Source organism: Hippoglossus stenolepis, chromosome 7 (genome assembly GCF_022539355.2).
Source record: "Hippoglossus stenolepis isolate QCI-W04-F060 chromosome 7, HSTE1.2, whole genome shotgun sequence".
Lineage (NCBI taxonomy): Eukaryota > Metazoa > Chordata > Actinopteri > Pleuronectiformes > Pleuronectidae > Hippoglossus > Hippoglossus stenolepis.
The window spans coordinates 27,442,029-27,459,528 of NC_061489.1; the positions used below are offsets into that span (position 1 = coordinate 27,442,029).

Genomic DNA, 17,500 nt, shown 5'->3' on the forward strand with positions numbered 1-17,500 from the left:
GCTCTGCCTCGAGGCGCCGCTTCTCCGTTAAAGCAATTAAACATTTTAAATGTGAATTATTGATGAAACTAGCAGCAGTGGAGAAACAATCCATTATGTCATTATGTGTTATAATGCCAGCGGAGCCTTCAGGGACAGACTCACTGATCGCAGACTGAACCAGGCTGATTTATTTTATTTCAGACTCAACTGAAGGCCAAACTTTGATTAAAGTCTTTAAATTGGTTTTAAAGAGCAAAGTCCCAGGATTTTAAACTAAACACAGTATTTACACCAATAAAGTGGAGTCTCACTCTGTGTCTCCTAATCTAATTGTCCGTCACTCACAGGATCGAGTCTCACATCTCTCACACTCCATCTGCCACCGTGGAGACAGCCTGTCTGTCTTAACATGGTTATACGGCCTGGCTTTCTCCTCCGGTTTCACTTCCTTCGTAAAGACTCGAGTTCCACACACATGAAGAGTCTGAATCCTAAAAACCAATCAACGAACCTCCGACTCTCTCCTGAGGAACTCAGTTAGTTTCACGTTGATATTCAACACACTCCAGATCACAGGAATATCCAAAGTAAAACTAACTTCAGTGCAGCTTGAGTCACGAATACCTGAATGTGTGAGCGAGGCAATAAAACATTTACTTCCTGTGTGGAGTTCAACTTGATGAACTTTGACCCAAGATGTTCGCTTCACCTTCTGGTATTTGGACCAAATGCAGTTTTTAAAAGCTGTGGTTTCTGTGTATCTGTGTGTTCATGTAAACGAACGTCACAGTTTTGACTTCACACATGTTCACTGTCACTTTGTGTGATGAACCAGAAACAACAACAACGAGACAAACAACCAGTTTCTTCACTTGTAATGAGCATGTGTCTAATTACCATTAAGATGAGATCAGATCAGATCAGATCAGATCAGTAATAGTAAGTAGCATGAAGTAATTCTAATGTAACGAGATATAAGACAAATATAAATGAAGTATAAACTAATATATACAGTGTAAACAGAATATGTACAGTGTGAACACATGCACATGAGCCGGTGAGTTTCATAGACAGAAGAGAAGATTGCACAGTTTAAAAGTGAACCTGGGTTAAAGCAGAAGTCCAGTTAATGTGTAGTTGTACTGGGAGACGAGCTGGTTTTACTTCCTGCTGCAGGAAGGAACGACCGTGATTCTTCTCCTTCAGACACTTTGGGTGTCAGCTGCTTCTGACCTGTGGAAAAGAAGCTTGACAATATTCAGCTGAACATTTTGGCAGCGTGAAGCCATGTTTTCCGCAGCAGCAGAGTCCCGGTTCTGATGCTGATTTGTTTTTTCAGTTTTCGTCTCCTCCTCCTCCTCCTCCTCCTCCTCCTCCTGTCTTCCTCAGGTCCTCGCTTTTGACCTCGTGAGTCCTCTCTGACCCTGCGGTCGCCGGCGAGTAGCTGCTGCTTAATCAATTCATCAGAGCGGCTGAGTCACTGAATTAAATCAGACGGAGGACAGAGCTCCAGGCTGCTCTGAATTTCAACAGTTCACATTTAGGCAGAGGCTAAGTTTAGTTCAGTCGGCCTGTTTACATCTGGGGGTGTTCTGTCGGCCCGCCGAACATCCGACCCCCGAGAGGCTGAAACGCCCAAACCAATCAGGCTTGTTTTATATTCTTCATCAGCAGTCGCCAGAACGATTCACAGAAAAACTAAATATTCTACAAATTAAACTAAATATTATAAAACCTCGACTTCTCTAAAACTGTTACTCAAGAAATGTAATAAAACTTAGAATAAACTTTCTAAACCTTTCTTCCCTCAGGACCACTCTTCCAGGACTGTCGCCCTCACCGAGACAGTTCCTCAGCTGTCTGGGATTTGAACCAGCAGCCTTTCACTAATTAACGCTTTTTTAAGTGCTTTGAGCACTTTATTGACTCTGTGGTCTTCTGTGAATCTCAGTGAGGTCCAAGAGTTTGAGGCAGAAGCTGAACTGAACTCGCTCTGTGACAGGAAAGATGTTCAAGTCGCTGGACCTGTCGCTCATCTGCCGAAGTTCATGCTCATGTTCTACAAAGACAAGCCCATCGACTGGCTGCTGACCACATCATGTGGGTCAAAGTGTGCAACCCAGAGAAGGACGCGGTGAGTCACCTCCTGCAACACAATATATATACTGACTTTGTCTAGAATACATTTGATTTATATACAATCCGATACGCTTTATGTTTTTATACCATCTTTGTTATATAGGTTTTTATGGATATAGTTTTTTATAATCCATCCATCTCTGTTTTATTGGTTGTTTGTCTGTGTCATTAATCCCATCACAAACTCAGATTAGCTCAGTTGCTCCTCTGTTGGTGGATGTGATGAGCTGCAGTGTCTGTACGTTACCATGGTGATAACGAGCCTTAAAGCAACAGGGACCCAGTGATTCAGACGTGTGCTTTGATTCAAAGATGTAATTATATTTGTCATTAATAATCAAACGTGTGTCCTTCAGAAACACTGCATCGGCAGAAAGCGAACCTGAGGATCCGCCTGCCGCCGCTTCTTCCAACACGCCGCACGCACCGCCTCTGGCTGGGAAAATACAGAAGCTCAAGGTGTGTGGGCCATGTGTTACCTACGTTGTGGGGACCTACATCTATTCACACATTACAGGACGTGAAGTCTTATGGGACAAAGAGCATGTCCACATCATTTAAATAATCAAGTTTTAAGATGAAGACATTTTAATTTTAGGTGAGGAAGTGATATCTGAACAGATGTGTTGTGTAGTCAGTGTTTGTGAAGCAGCAGGTTGTCGGGTCCGACTCGTTCAAACAGGAACATGTGGGAACATCCAGGCGAGGGGCGGAGCCTGTAGAGCAGCAGGGGCGGAGCCTGTAGAGCAGCAGGAGGCCGACATGACTATAAACTCTGCTGTGGAAAGATCAGTGTTGTTGTTTACAGCTCATCCACACGGTCGGCCTCATCACCAAAAGATCTGGAACCTCCTCTGTTTCAGTTGACGCCTTTCATCAGCTGATGTTGGTTTCAAAATGTTTTACTCCCGTATTTTAGTCTCGGCTCCAAACCCACATTAGGCTGTAGTTTCACCACTGTTCAATATCCACCAGTTTGCAGTCGATGACATTTCTAATAATACATTTAACATTTGTTCTTGTGGACGTCAGTCAGAGTAACTCTCTCTCTCCACATACGAATGTGTGACTGGGTGTGAGGCGTTCAGTGGCAGCAGAGTCAGTGGGAGAGTTCAGTGAGTTTGAAGCAGGACGAGGTTCAGCTGAGGCGGTGAAGAGATGAAGATGGAAGCCTCTGCAGTCGAGGGTTCAGACACAAACTGCAGCACTCACAGCGGGCAGCTCCGCCTCCTGCCTGCAGCTCAGAGGCCTCGTGCCTCAGATTCCTGTGTTCAGAGCGGCTCTGCAGCTGCAGTCTGGTCCAATCAATCAGATATCGATCCGTCATCCCGACCAGCAGCTCCTCCATGTGCAGATTAACCTCATGAGGCGTAGATGGAGGCTAAACACAACAAATACCTCCAGGCTAAATGTTCATAGCAGTTTAGTGAAAGTTTTAAACCTTTTAAAATCTAAATTAAACTGAACCAGAGAGGAAGTGGATTTATTCTTCTGTGGAGTCGAGAGATTTGTGCTAATGTGAGAGAAACGAAAAAATACTGTGATAAATATAATAACACGTTTGATCGACATAATAAGTACTTTAATTTAATGCTTCAATTTCATTTAGAATAGAAACGAATCGAAAAGAATGACCTCAACGCTTTATTGTCATTGCAGCAGGCAGCATGTCTTCCGAGTGGCACGAACAATACAAATGAAACAATATCCAACGAAATTTTCAAACAGATTCTGCTCGACATGTTTTGATGTTACCTAAAAGAAAAGATAAGTGAAGAAGATGAGAAGACGACGTATCGAGGTCAAGCTGCTACAGACTCTGACCAATCAGAGTCATCTCTAACTTGAACAGTGTTTTCTGTTGACACAGAATCAAACACAAATCTTTCTGGCCCCACTTCTTTTCATCAGAAACCAGGTTTGAAAGACTGAAACTTGTTTTTCCAGGATAAGGACTTGGAAACAGACCCTGCACAAGGGTCACGCCAACCCACTGGCAGAGGTGACGACAGCCTGAAGACCTACCAGCACTTCACCCTGAGAAGGCCTACCTGGGGAGGACTTCTTCTGGGCCTTCACACCTGTTCGGGCGATTTCATACGGATACGATTCTTCACACCTGTCCGCATAGAGAGGTTCTACTCATGACGGGAACAGGAAGTGAGGGTGACTGCACATACCAGGGTCTTACCAGTAGGGGCTAACTCCGCCCAGTCCAGCGGGTCACAGTCAAATCGGACGCCACATGATCAGACAGTTTGACCGGTGATGATGCTGCTCTGAATATTTTTAATGCCATTGTCACTGTGACGCTCATTCGCCTTTCTCCTCCAGGTTTTTCTCGCCAGCAACATCGAACATCCAGGAGACAAAGTCTTCAACACATCGGTGGAGGTCCTGCCGTTCGACGGGAGTCTGAACCCACTTCACTTTTACTGAACCAGAGTCAGTCACCAATCCCAGCTGGGGGTAGTAGTCTTTCTGTTTGAATGAGAAAATGAATGAAGCTTCATTCAGTTGCCATGGTAACATCAAGATGGTATCACTACCATCACTACCTGGTAGAGTACTGCACAGTACTGCAGTACTCCACAGTACTCCACTGTACTACAGTCCTACAGTACTGCAGTACTCCACAGTACTACAGGACTACAGTTCTCCATAGTACTCCAAGTACTACAGTACTGCAGTACTCAGAGTACTACACCTGAAATTTAGGTTCAGACTGAACTCAAAGACTGAAGGTGAAACAAACAAGGTGTGAAAGAATCCTGAGATTATTCAAACTTGAAAAATAAAAGAGCTGATTTGTGTGTGTGTGTGTGTGTGTGTGTGTGTGTGTGTGTGTGTGTGTGTGTGTGTGTGTGTGTGTGTGTGTGTGTGTGTGTGTGTTTTCCAGAATATTCAGGCAGACAAAGAGGCCTTGACAGACGGGAGGGAGAAAACGCCAAAGTATCACCGGACAGAAGACGGATTTATCAGAATAGGTGAGACACAGCTTCAGGCTGCTGGTGGTTTTAATGATCAGATTAAACTAATGATCAGTATATATTTAATACAGAAATTAAACATGTAGTAGAAAGTATAATTCTTGTTTTTCTACAGGAGTAATTTAATCATTTGAAAGAAACAGTGGATGTTGATGAACAGATTTCACTTTGTTACTTAGAAGTGTGCTTTATACAGTATAACACGCACACACATGAAGACACACACACACACACACACACACAAGCATATACATTTGTCAGGATGAGAAAGAGGATCTATACACGTAGAAGACGCCGTATTTAACTTTCAAACACAGCCATTGTGAATCAACCAAACTCTCCTCTGTCAACACTTTGTCTGACTTCCCTTGTTTTGGTTTTCTTCTTCCTGAACATCTTCTGTTGCTCCTTGTTTCTCTGAAACCAAACAAACTGAAACATCCTTTCATGATGTTCGATCCTTTGAAGAGACGAGAGCAGAGCAGGTTCAGGCCGACTCTGACCTGACTTCATAAATTACCAGCAGCCTTTTATCCTCTCATCAATTTTTCAGATGAGTCTGTAGATCGATGCAGTTTCTGTCCTTCACTTAATTTCTGCTCGCTGCCTTCAGACGCCCTGCACCTGCAGAGAAACCCCGCACACAATAAAATGCCAGTTAAGACACAATCGACCGAGGATTCAGGGTAAACATGTGAGGAAGGACGTCAGAGGACAGAAAGAACCACTTTACTTTATCCTGTAAAAGTCTTTAATTCAACATCAAATACAACAAACTCCTCGTTAACGTTTATGCAGAAGCTTGAAAGTCCAGGGTTAGAATCAGGAAATTCATCTCTGACAATGATCATTATGGTACTTTTACAGGTTGTGTTTTAAATGAGACCTGATGTTGTTTTTCCTCCAGTTTGTTTTATAGCTTTTGTGGATATAAAAGCTGAGGTTAATTAGAAGAGAAAGTTCAAACCTCCCAATCTCCTTATGTATACTACACGACATCATCTTCTGTCTTTGTAGTGACGCCATGATGTTTCGTGACCTTTGACCTTTGATAATCATCTGAGATAAATGGAAATAACACTTGAAATAAAAAGAAACAGTCTTCTTCTGTTTTCTTTAGTTATTTATTTCCGTGCTCATCTGTCTGTGTGATCTCGTCTCTGAGAAAAAGCTCAATCAGTCGTATGTTGCTGGATATTGAATAAGAACCATAATGCCCACAATAATACCAGATAATACCAGATAATACCCCGTGTTCAACCTAACACACACAGACACACACACACACTGCTCTTTGTTGGATTACGCACACACTGTACCTGAAAGATCACAGACACAACAATAATCCCACTGAGGCATTATTGTCGCACCAGATGCCGACATTGACTGAACACCACAGCACGTCTGATGGAGACAAACACAACAGTAACACAAAGCATCACACAACCACAGGGCTCAGTTAATGGAGTCTGATAAATGTAATGGAACCTTTACAACCTGTAAATCTGCAGAAGAAAACATCTAAATCCCTAATTACTCAAAATGAATAAATGATTAAGAAAATAAATGAGAGGCTGAAGGTTTGTGAGATTTGATTTTCAGGATATCACAGAGAAATGACAACATCGTGTTCAGGTTCCACTGTGATAATGAAATATACACAAATAACATAAATAATAAGTCTTATTACAGTTCAATCAAATTAATTATAATAAACATACCTGCAGCCAGCCACCAGGGGGCGATCAAGTCTGTGAAAACTACACATTTTAACTGAATATTTAAATCTTGAGTTTCCCTTAGTTCATCTTCAATCTCTGATGTTGTTTTACAGAAAGAAGAAAAGACGGTAATTCCAGCTCCTCAGCTCCAGAAAACACTCAGAACGTCATGAGATTCCATCAGCTTCATTGATCTGTTGATCTTCATGTGTTCCAGAACGTTCAGAATGGATTGCAGAGGGGAGGTGGACCCCTACGGGCCCCTGGAGGCCATGCCTCTGTGTTGACGGACTCTCCGGTCTGGGTGATCCTCAGCGAGGTCAGAACATGTTTAGACCAACACAAGGTTTCAGGTGTCAGGAAGTTCTGAGCGCCCCTGAAGGGGTTGTCAGGTCAGAAGTTCTGAAGTTCTCAGTTCTGTAGAAGCTCCAGCCAGATGAGCTCAGACATTACTGAGGTTCTTCAAACACCAGAGGAGGTTGTCGAGGTTTGAGGAGAAATAAGTGTCCAGAGAACTAACATGGTGCTGATGGTTCCAATAGTTCCTGTGTCGTAGATTACTCAGAAAATATCAGGTGATATTTATTTATCCTCAAGAATATAAAGATGATCAGTGAAACAGATCAGTGACTGTATAAAGATTATCAGTGACCGTATATAAAGAGGATCAGTGACCGTATATAAAGACATCAGTGATGCATATAAAGATGATCAGTGACTGTATATAAAGACGATCAGTGACTGTATATAAAGACATTGTGCGACTGTATATAAAGAGGATCAGTGATCGTATAGCCATTGATCAGTGACTGTATATAAAGACGATCAGTGACTGGTATAAAGATGATCAGTGACTGTATATAAAGATGATCAGTGACTGTATACAGACCATCAGCACTGCATATAAAGACGATCAGTGACTGTATATAAAGATGATCAGTGACTGTATATAAAGATGATCAGTGACTGCATATAAAGATGATCAGTGACTTGATATAAAGATGATCAGTGACTGTATATAAAGACCATCAGTGACTGTATATAAAGATGATCAGTGACAGGCAGAAAGACCATCAACTGTATATAAAGACTATCAGTGACTGTATATAAAGATGATCAGTGACCGTATATAAAGATCATCAGTGACTGCATCAGGATGCATATAAAGATGATCAGTGACTGATATAAAGATGATCAGTGACTGTATATAAAGATGATCAGTGACTGAATAAAGAGGACGCGACAGCAGATTATCAGTGACTGTATATAAAGATGATCAGTGACTGAAGATAGATCAGTGACTGTATAAAGATGATCAGTGACTGTATATACAGATGATCAGTGACCGTATATAAAGATTATCAGTGATCAGCAGATGATCAGTGACTGCATATAAAGACCATCAGTGACTGTATATAAAGATGATCAGTGACCGTATATAAAGATTATCAGTGACTGTATATAAAGATGATCAGTGACTGTATAAAGATGATCAGTACGATCAGTGACTGTATATAAAGATGATCAGTGACTGATATAAAGACCATCAGTGACTCATAAAAAGATGATCAGTGACTGTATATAAAGACATCAGCGATCAAAAGACGATCAGCGACTGCATATAAAGATGATCAGTGACTGTATATAAAGAGATCAGTGATCAGTGCGAGCATAAAGAGATCAGCGACTGTATATAAGAGATCAGTGACTGTATATACAGATATCAGTGACTGTATATAAAGAGGATCAGTCACTGATCACTTTATATACAGTCACTGATCCTCTTATATACAGTCACTGATTCTTTATATACAGTCACTGATTCTTTATATACAGTCACTGATGGTCTTTATATACAGTCACTGATCATCTTTATATACAGTCACTGATGGTCTTTATATACAGTCACTGATCATCTTTATATACAGTCACTGATCGTCTTTATATACAGTCACTGATCTCTTTATATACAGTCACTGATCATCTTTATATACAGCTGTGATCATCTTTATATACAGTCACTGATCGTCTTTATATACAGTCACTGATTCTTTATATACAGTCACTGATCATCTTTATACAGTCACTGATCCTTTATATACAGTCATTGATCATCTTTATATACAGTCACTGATCATCTTTATATACAGTCACTGATCATCTTTATATACAGTCACTGATGGTCTTTATATACAGTCACTGATCATCTTTATATACAGTCACTGATCCTTTATATACAGTCACTGATCCTCTTATATACAGTCACTGATCATCTTTATATACAGTCACTGATCATCTTATATACAGTCACTGATCTTCTTTATATACAGTCACTGATGGTCTTTATATACAGTCACTGATGATCTTTATATACAGTCACTGATCATCTTTATATACAGTCACTGATCGTCTTTATATACAGTCACTGATCATCTTTATATACAGTCACTGATCCTCTTTATATACAGTCACTGATCATCTTATATACAGTCACTGATCATCTTTATATACAGTCACTGATCATCTTTATATACAGTCACTGATGGTCTTTATATACAGTCACTGATCATCTTTATATACAGTCACTGATGGTCTTTATATACAGTCACTGATCATCTTTATATACAGTCACTGATGGTCTTTATATACAGTCACTGATCATCTTTATATACAGTCACTGATCGTCTTTATATACAGTCACTGATCATCTTATATACAGTCACTGATCCTCTTTATATACAGTCACTGATGGTCTTTATATACAGTCACTGATCTCTTTATATACAGTCACTGATCATCTTTATATACAGTCACTGATCTCTTTATATACAGTCACTGATCATCTTTATATACAGTCACTGATCGTCTTTATATACAGTCACTGATCATCTTTATATACAGTCACTGATCATCTTTATATACAGTCACTGATCGTCTTTATATACAGTCACTGATGGTCTTTATATACAGTCACTGATCATCTTTATATACAGTCACTGATGGTCTTTATATACAGTCACTGATCCTCTTTATATACAGTCACTGATCATCTTTATATACAGTCACTGATCATCTTTATATACAGTCACTGATCATCTTTATATACAGTCACTGATCGTCTTTATATACAGTCACTGATGGTCTTTATATACAGTCACTGATCATCTTTATATACAGTCACTGATCATCTTTATATACAGTCACTGATCGTCTTTATATACAGTCACTGATCGTCTTTATATACAGTCACTGATCGTCTTTATATACAGTCACTGATGGTCTTTATATACAGTCACTGATCGCTTTATATACAGTCACTGATCATCTTTATATACAGTCACTGATCGTCTTTATATACAGTCACTGATCATCTTTATATACAGTCACTGATGGTCTTATATACAGTCACTGATCCTCTTTATATACAGTCACTGATCATCTTTATATACATGTGGAAAATAAATATCACCTGATATTTTCTGAGAATCTACGACTACGAACTTGGAACCATCAGCACCAATGTTAGTTCTCTGACACTTATTTCAAACCTCGACAACCTTGGTGTTTGAAGAACCTCAGAATGTCCTGAGCCTATGAGCTGAGCTTCACAGAGAGAACTCGAACTTGACACAACCCCTTCAGGACGCTCAGAACTTTCTGACACCTGAAACCTGTGTTGGTCCTTTCTGACCTCGCTAGTCCCCAGAGGAGAGTCCGTAGCATGGCCCAGGCATAGTCCACCTCTCCCATTCTGGAACGTCCCTGGAAACATGAAGACAAATCAATAGCTGATAATCTCATGTTACGTTAGAATGTTTCTGGAGCTGAGGCTAGTACCGCTTTTCTGTAAAACAACATCAGAGATGAATGAAGCAAAGGAAAACTCAATTAAATATTCAGAAAATGGTAGTTTCAAGACGTCGCCTTGGTCTGCTGCAGGTATGTTTATTTAATTTTTGATTGAACCAATAGCTATTATTTATGTATTTGTGTATATTTAATTCACAGTGGAACCTAACACATGTTGTGATATCAAAACAAATCTCACCTCAGCCTCTCACATTTATTTTCTAATCATTTATTCATTTTATAATTGGATAGATGTTTTTCTTCTGCAGATTTACAGGGTTAAAGGTTCCATTACATTTATCCAGACTCATTAACTGAGCCCTGTGTGTGTGATGCTTTGTGTTACTGTTGTGTTTGTCTCCATCAGACGTGCTGTGGGTTCAGTCAATGTCGGCATCTAGTGCGACAATAATGCCTCAGTGGGATTATTGTTGTGTCTGTGATGCTTTCAGGTACGAGTGCGTAATCCCACAAAGAGCAGGTGTGTGTGTGTGTCTGTGTGTTAAGGTTGAACACGGTATTATCTGGTATTATCTGGTATTGTGGGCATTATGGTTCTTATTCAATATCCAGCAACACATACGACTGATTGACTTTTTCAGAGACGACACACAGACAGATGAGCACGGGATAATAATTAAAGAAACAGAAGAAGACTGTTTTTTTATTTCAAGTATTATTTCCATTTTATTCCAGATGATTATCAAAGGTCAAAGGTCAACCATCATGACGCCACTACAAAGACAGAAGATGATGTCGTAGTAACGACATAAGGAGATTGGGAGGTTTGAACTTTCTTCTAATTAACTTCGCAAAACTTTTATATCCACAAAAGCTATAAAACAAACTGGAGGAAAGAAACAACATCAGGTTCATTTAAAACACAACCTGTAAAAGTACCATAATGATCATTGTCAGAGATGAATTTCCTGATTTAACCCTGGACTTTTCAAAGCTTCTACAAACGTTAACGAGGAGTTTGTTGTATTTGATGTTGAATTAAAGACTTTACAGGATAAAGTAAAGTGGTTCTTTCTGTCCTCTGACGCCCTTCCTCACATGTTTACTCCTGAATCCTGGTCGATTGTGTCTTAACTGGCATTTTATTGTGTACGGGTTTCTCTGCAGGTGCAGGACGCCTGAAGGCAGCGAGCAGAAATTAAGTGAAGGACAGAAACTGCATCATCTACAGACTCATCTGAAAAATTGATGAGAGGATAAAAGAGCTGTGGTAATTATGAAGTCAGGTCAGAGTCGCTCGAACCTGCTCTGCTCTCGCTCTTCAAAGGATCCAGAACATCATGAAAGGATGTTTCAGTTTGTTTGGTTTCAGAGAAACAAGGAGCAACAGAGAAGATGTTCAGAAGAAGAGAAACCAAAACAAGGGAAGTCAGACAAAGTGTTGACAGAGGAGAGTTTGGTTGATTCACAATGTGTGTTTGAAGTTAAATACGGCGCTCTACGTGTATAGATCCTCTTCATCCTGACAAATGTGTATATGCTTGTGTGTGTGTGTGTGTGTGTGTGTGTGTCTTCATGTGTGTGTGTGTGTTATATGTATAAAGCACACTTCTAAGTAACAAAGTGAAATCTGTTCATCAACATCCACTGTTTCTTCAAATGATTAAATTACTCCTGTAGAAAAACAAGAATTATACTTTCTACTACATGTTTAATTTCTGTATTAAATATATACTGATCATTAGTTTAATCTGATCATTAAAACCACCAGCAGCCTGAAGCTGTGTCTCACCTATTCTGATAAATCCGTCTTCTGTCCGTGATACTTTGGCGTTCTCCTCCTGCCTGTCAAGCCTCTTTGTCTGCCTGAATATTCTGGAAAACACACACACACACACACACACACACACACACACACACACACACACACACACACACACACACACACACACACACACACACACACACACACACACACACACACACACACACACACAAATCAGCTCTTTATTTTTCAAGTTTGAATAATCTAGGATTCTTTCACACCTTGTTTGTTTCACCTTCAGTCTTTGAGTTCAGTCTGAACCTAAATTTCAGGTGTAGTATCTGAGTACTGAGTACTGTAGTACTTTGGAGTACTATGGAGAACTGTAGTCCTGTAGTACTGTGGAGTACTGCAGTACTGTAGGACTGTAGTACAGTGGAGTACTGTGGAGCACTGCAGTACTGTGCAGTATCTACCAGGTAGTGATGGTAGTGATACCATCTTGATGTTACCATGGCAACTGAATGAAGCTTCATTCATTTTCTCCATTCAAACAGAAAGACTACTACCCCCAGCTGGGATTGGTGACTGACTCTGGTTCAGTAAAAGTGAAGTGGAGTTCACGACTCACGTCGAACGGCAGGACCTCCACCGATGTGTTGAAGACTTTGTCTCCTGGATGTTCGATGTTTGCGCTTCGAAAGAAAAACCTGGAGGAGAAAGACGAATGAACGTCACAGTGACAATGGCATTAAAAATATTCAGAGCAGCATCATCACCGGTCAAACTGTCTGATCATGTGACGTCCGATTTGACCTTGTGACCCGCTGGACTGGACGGAGTTAGCCCCCTACTGGTAAGACCCTGGTATGTACAGTCACACCTCACTTCCTGTTCCCGCCATGGTACGAACCTCTCTATGCGGACAGGTGTGAAGAATCGTATCCGTATGAAATCGCCGCAACAGGTGTGAAGGCCCAGAAGAAGTCCTCCCCAGGCAGGCCTTTCCAGGGTGAAGTGCTGGTAGGTCTTCAGGCTGGTCGTCACCTCTGCCAGTGGCTGGCGTGACTCTGTGCAGGTCTGCCTCAAAGTCCTTATCCTGGAAAACAAGTTTCAGTCTTTCAAACCTGGTTTGATGAAAAGAAGTGGAGGCAGAAAGATTTGTGTTTGATTCTGTGTCAACAGAAAACACTGTTCGCTAGAGATGACTCCTGATTGGTCAAGAGTCTGTAGCATTGACTTTACACGCCGCCTTCTCATCTTCTTCACTTATCTTTTCTTTAGGTAACATCAAAACATGTACGAGCAGAATCTGTTTGAAGATTTCGTTGGATATTGTTTCATTTGTATTGTCCGTAACTCGGAAGACATGTGCCTGCTGCAATGACATAAAGGCGTTGAGGTCATTCTTTTTCATTCGTTTATTCTAAATGAAATTGAAGCATTAAATTAAAGTACTTATTATGTCGATCAGAAACGTGTTATTATATTTATCACAGTATTTTTACGTTTCTCTCACATTAGCACAAATCTCTCGACCCACAGAAGAATAAATCCACTTTCTCTGGTTCAGTTTAATTTAGATTTTTAAAAAGGTTTAAAACTTTCACTAAACTGCTATGAACATTTAGCCTGGAGTATTTGTTGTGTTTAGCCTCCATCTACGCCTCATGAGGTTTAATCTGCACATGGAGGAGCTGCTGGTCCGGGATGACGGATCGATATCTGATTGATTGACCAGACTGCAGCTGCAGAGCCGCTCTGAACACAGGAATCTGAGGCACGAGGCCTCTGAGCTGCAGGCGGAGGCGGAGGCCGCGGCTGTGAGGTGCTGCAGTTTGTGTCTGAACCTCGACTGCAGAGGCTTCCATCTTCATCTCTTCACCACCTCAGCTGAAACTCGTCCTGCTTCAACCACTGAACTCTCCCACTGACTCTGCTGCCACTGAACGCCCACCCAGTCACACATTCGTATGTGGAGAGAGAGATACTCTGACTGACGTCCACAAGAACAAATGTTAAATGTATTATTAGAAATGTCATCGACTGCAAACTGGTGGATATTGAACAGTGGTGGAAACTACAGCCTAATGTGGAGTTAGGAGCCGAGACTAAAATACGGAGTAAAACATTTTCAAAAACCAACATCAGCTGATGAAGACGCCAACTTGGAAACACGAGGAGGTTCCAGATCTTTGGTGATGAGGGCCGACGCCGGATGAGCTGTAAACAACAACACTGATCTTCCACAGCAGAGTTTATAGTCATGTCCGGCCTCCTGCTGCTCTACAGGCTCCGCCTGCTGCCTCTACAGGCTCCGCCGCCTGGATGTTCCCACATGTTCCTGTTTGAACGAGTCGGACCACAACCTGCTGCTGCTGCTTCACAAACACTGACTACACAACACATCTGTTAGATATCACTCTCACCTAAAATTAAAATGTCTTCATCTTAAAACTTGATTATTTAAATGATGTGACATGCTCTTGTCCCCATAAGACTTCACGTCCCTGTAATGTGAATAGATGTAGGTCCCCACAACGTGAGTAACACATGGCCCACACACCTTGAGCTTCTGTATTTTCCCAGCCAGAGACGAGTGCTGCGACGTGCTGGAAGAGCGACGGCTTGAAGCGGATCCTCAGGTTCGCTGTCGGTTCGCAGTGTTTCTGAAGAGACACACGCTTGATTATTAATGACAAATATAATTACATCTTTGAATCAAAGCACACGTCTGAATCACTGGGTCCCTGTTGCTTTAAGGCTCATATCACCATGGTAACACGACAGACACTGCAGCTCATCACATCCACCAACAGGGGAGCAACTGAGCTAATCTGAGTTTTGTGATGGGATTAATGACAGACAAACAACCAATAAAACAGAGATGGATGGATTATAAAAACTATATCCATAAAAACCTATATAACAAAGATGGTATAAAACATAAAACGATCGGATTGTATATAAATCAAATGTATTCTAGACAAAGTCCAGTATATATATTGTGTTGCAGGAGGTGACTCACCGCGTCCTTCTCTGGGTTGCACACTTGACCCACATGATGTGGTCCAGCAGCCAGTCGATGGGCTTGTCTTTTAGAACATGAGCATGAACTGACGATGAGCACAGGTCCAACGACTTGAACATCTTTCCTGTCACAGAACGAGAGTTCAGTTCAGCTTCTGCCTCAAACTCTGGACCTCACTGAGATTCACATGAAGACCACAGAGTCAATAAAGTGCTCAAAGCACTTAAAAGAAGCACGCACTAGTGAAAGGCTGCTGGTTCAAATCCAGAGCAGCTGAGGAACTGTCTCGGTGAGAGGACGACAGTCCTGAAGAAGTGGTCCTGAGGGGGAAAAAGGTTTAGAAAGTTTATTCTGAAAGTTTTATTACATTTTCTTGAGTAACAGTTGTAGAGAAGTCGAGGTTTTATAATATTTAGTTTAATTTGTAGAATATTTAGTTTTTTTCTGTGAATCCGCTCTGAGCGATCGCTGATGAAGAATATAAACAAGCCTGATTGGTTTGGACGCTTCAGCCTCTCGGGGTCGGTTCGACGGGACAAGATTCCCAGATGTAAACGAGGCCGGACTGAACTAAACTCAGCCTCTGCCTAAATGTGAACTGTTGAAATTCAGAGCAGCTCCTGAGCTCTGTCCTCCGTCTGATTTAATTCAGTGACTCAGCTCGCTCTGATGAATTGATTAAAGCAGCAGCTACTCCGACGACCGCAGGGTCAGAGAGGACTCACGAGGTCAAAAACGAGGACCTGAGGGAAGACAGGGAGGAGGAGGAGGAGGAGGAGGAGGAGGAGGAGACGAAAACTGAAAAACAAATCAGCATCAGAACCGACTCTGCTGCTGCCGGAGAACGAGCGGCTTCACGCTGCCAAAATGTTTCAGCTGAATATTGTCGCTTCTTTCCACAGGTCAGAAAGCAGCTGACACCCAAAGTGTCTGAAGGAGAAGAATCACGGTCGCTCCTTCCTGCAGCAGGAAGTAAAACCAGCTTGCCTCCCAGTACAACTACACACATTAACTGACTTCTGCACTTTAACCCAGGTTCACTTTTAAACTGTGCAATCTTCTCTTCTGTCTGTGAAACTCACTGCTCATGTGCATGTGTTCACACTGTACATATTCTGTTTACACTGTATATATTAGTTTATACTTCATTTATATTTGTCTTATATCTCGTTACATTAGAATTACTTCATGCTACTTACTATTACTGATCTGATCTGATCTGATCTGATCTCATCTTAATGGTAATTAGACACATGCTCATTACAAGTGAAGAAACTGGTTGTTTGTCTCGTTGTTGTTGTTGTTTCTGGTTCATCACACAAAGTGACAGTGAACATGTGGAAGTCAAAACTGTGACGTTCGCTTACATGAACACACAGATACACAGAAACCACAGCTTTTAAAAACTGCATTTGGTCCAAATACCAGAAGGTGAAGCGAACATCTTGGGTCAAAGTTCATCAAAGTTGAACTCCACACAGGAAGTAAATGTTTTATTCGCCCCGCTCACACATTCAGGTATTCGTGACTAAGTTGCACTGAAGTTAGTTTTACTTGGATATTCACTGTGATCTGAGTAGTTGAATATCCAACGTGAAACTAACTGAGTTCCTCAGGAGGAGTCGGAGGTTCTCAGATTGGTTTTTAGGATTCAGACTCTTCATGTGTGTGGAACTCGAGTTCTACGAGAAGGGAAGTGAAACCGGAGGAGAGAAGACGGACGTATAACCATGTTAAGACAGACAGGCTGTCTCCACGGTGACGAGATGGAGTGTGAGAGATGTGAGACTTCGATCCTGTGAGTGACGGACAATTAGATTAGAGACACCGAGAGTGAGACTCCACTTTATTGGTGTAAATACTGTGTTTAGTTTAAAATCCTGGGACTTTGCTCTTTAAAACCAATTTAAAGACTTTAATCAAAGTTTGACGCTTCAGTTGAGTCTGAGAAATAAAATAAATCAGCCTGGTTCAGTCTGCGATCAGTGAGTCTGTCCCTGAAGGCTCCGCTGGCATTATAACACACATAATGACATAATGGATTGTTTTCCACTGCTGCTAG

General features: G+C 41.3%; 1 protein-coding gene and 1 long non-coding RNA gene across 3 annotated transcripts in view; both read right to left on the reverse strand.

Moving 5' to 3' along the window:
* Positions 1 to 17,500, reverse strand: part of LOC118112591 (alpha-1,3-mannosyl-glycoprotein 4-beta-N-acetylglucosaminyltransferase B) — a 95,533-nt gene that overhangs the window by 17,640 nt on the left and 60,393 nt on the right. The gene's annotated exons all lie outside the window — the stretch shown is intronic.
* Positions 12,468 to 13,401, reverse strand: LOC124852103. The gene is made up of 3 exons (XR_007032842.1): positions 13,321 to 13,401; positions 13,039 to 13,117; positions 12,468 to 12,517 (listed from the first exon to the last, which is right to left on the reverse strand). It is a non-coding gene; the product is annotated as an uncharacterized LOC124852103 (long non-coding RNA).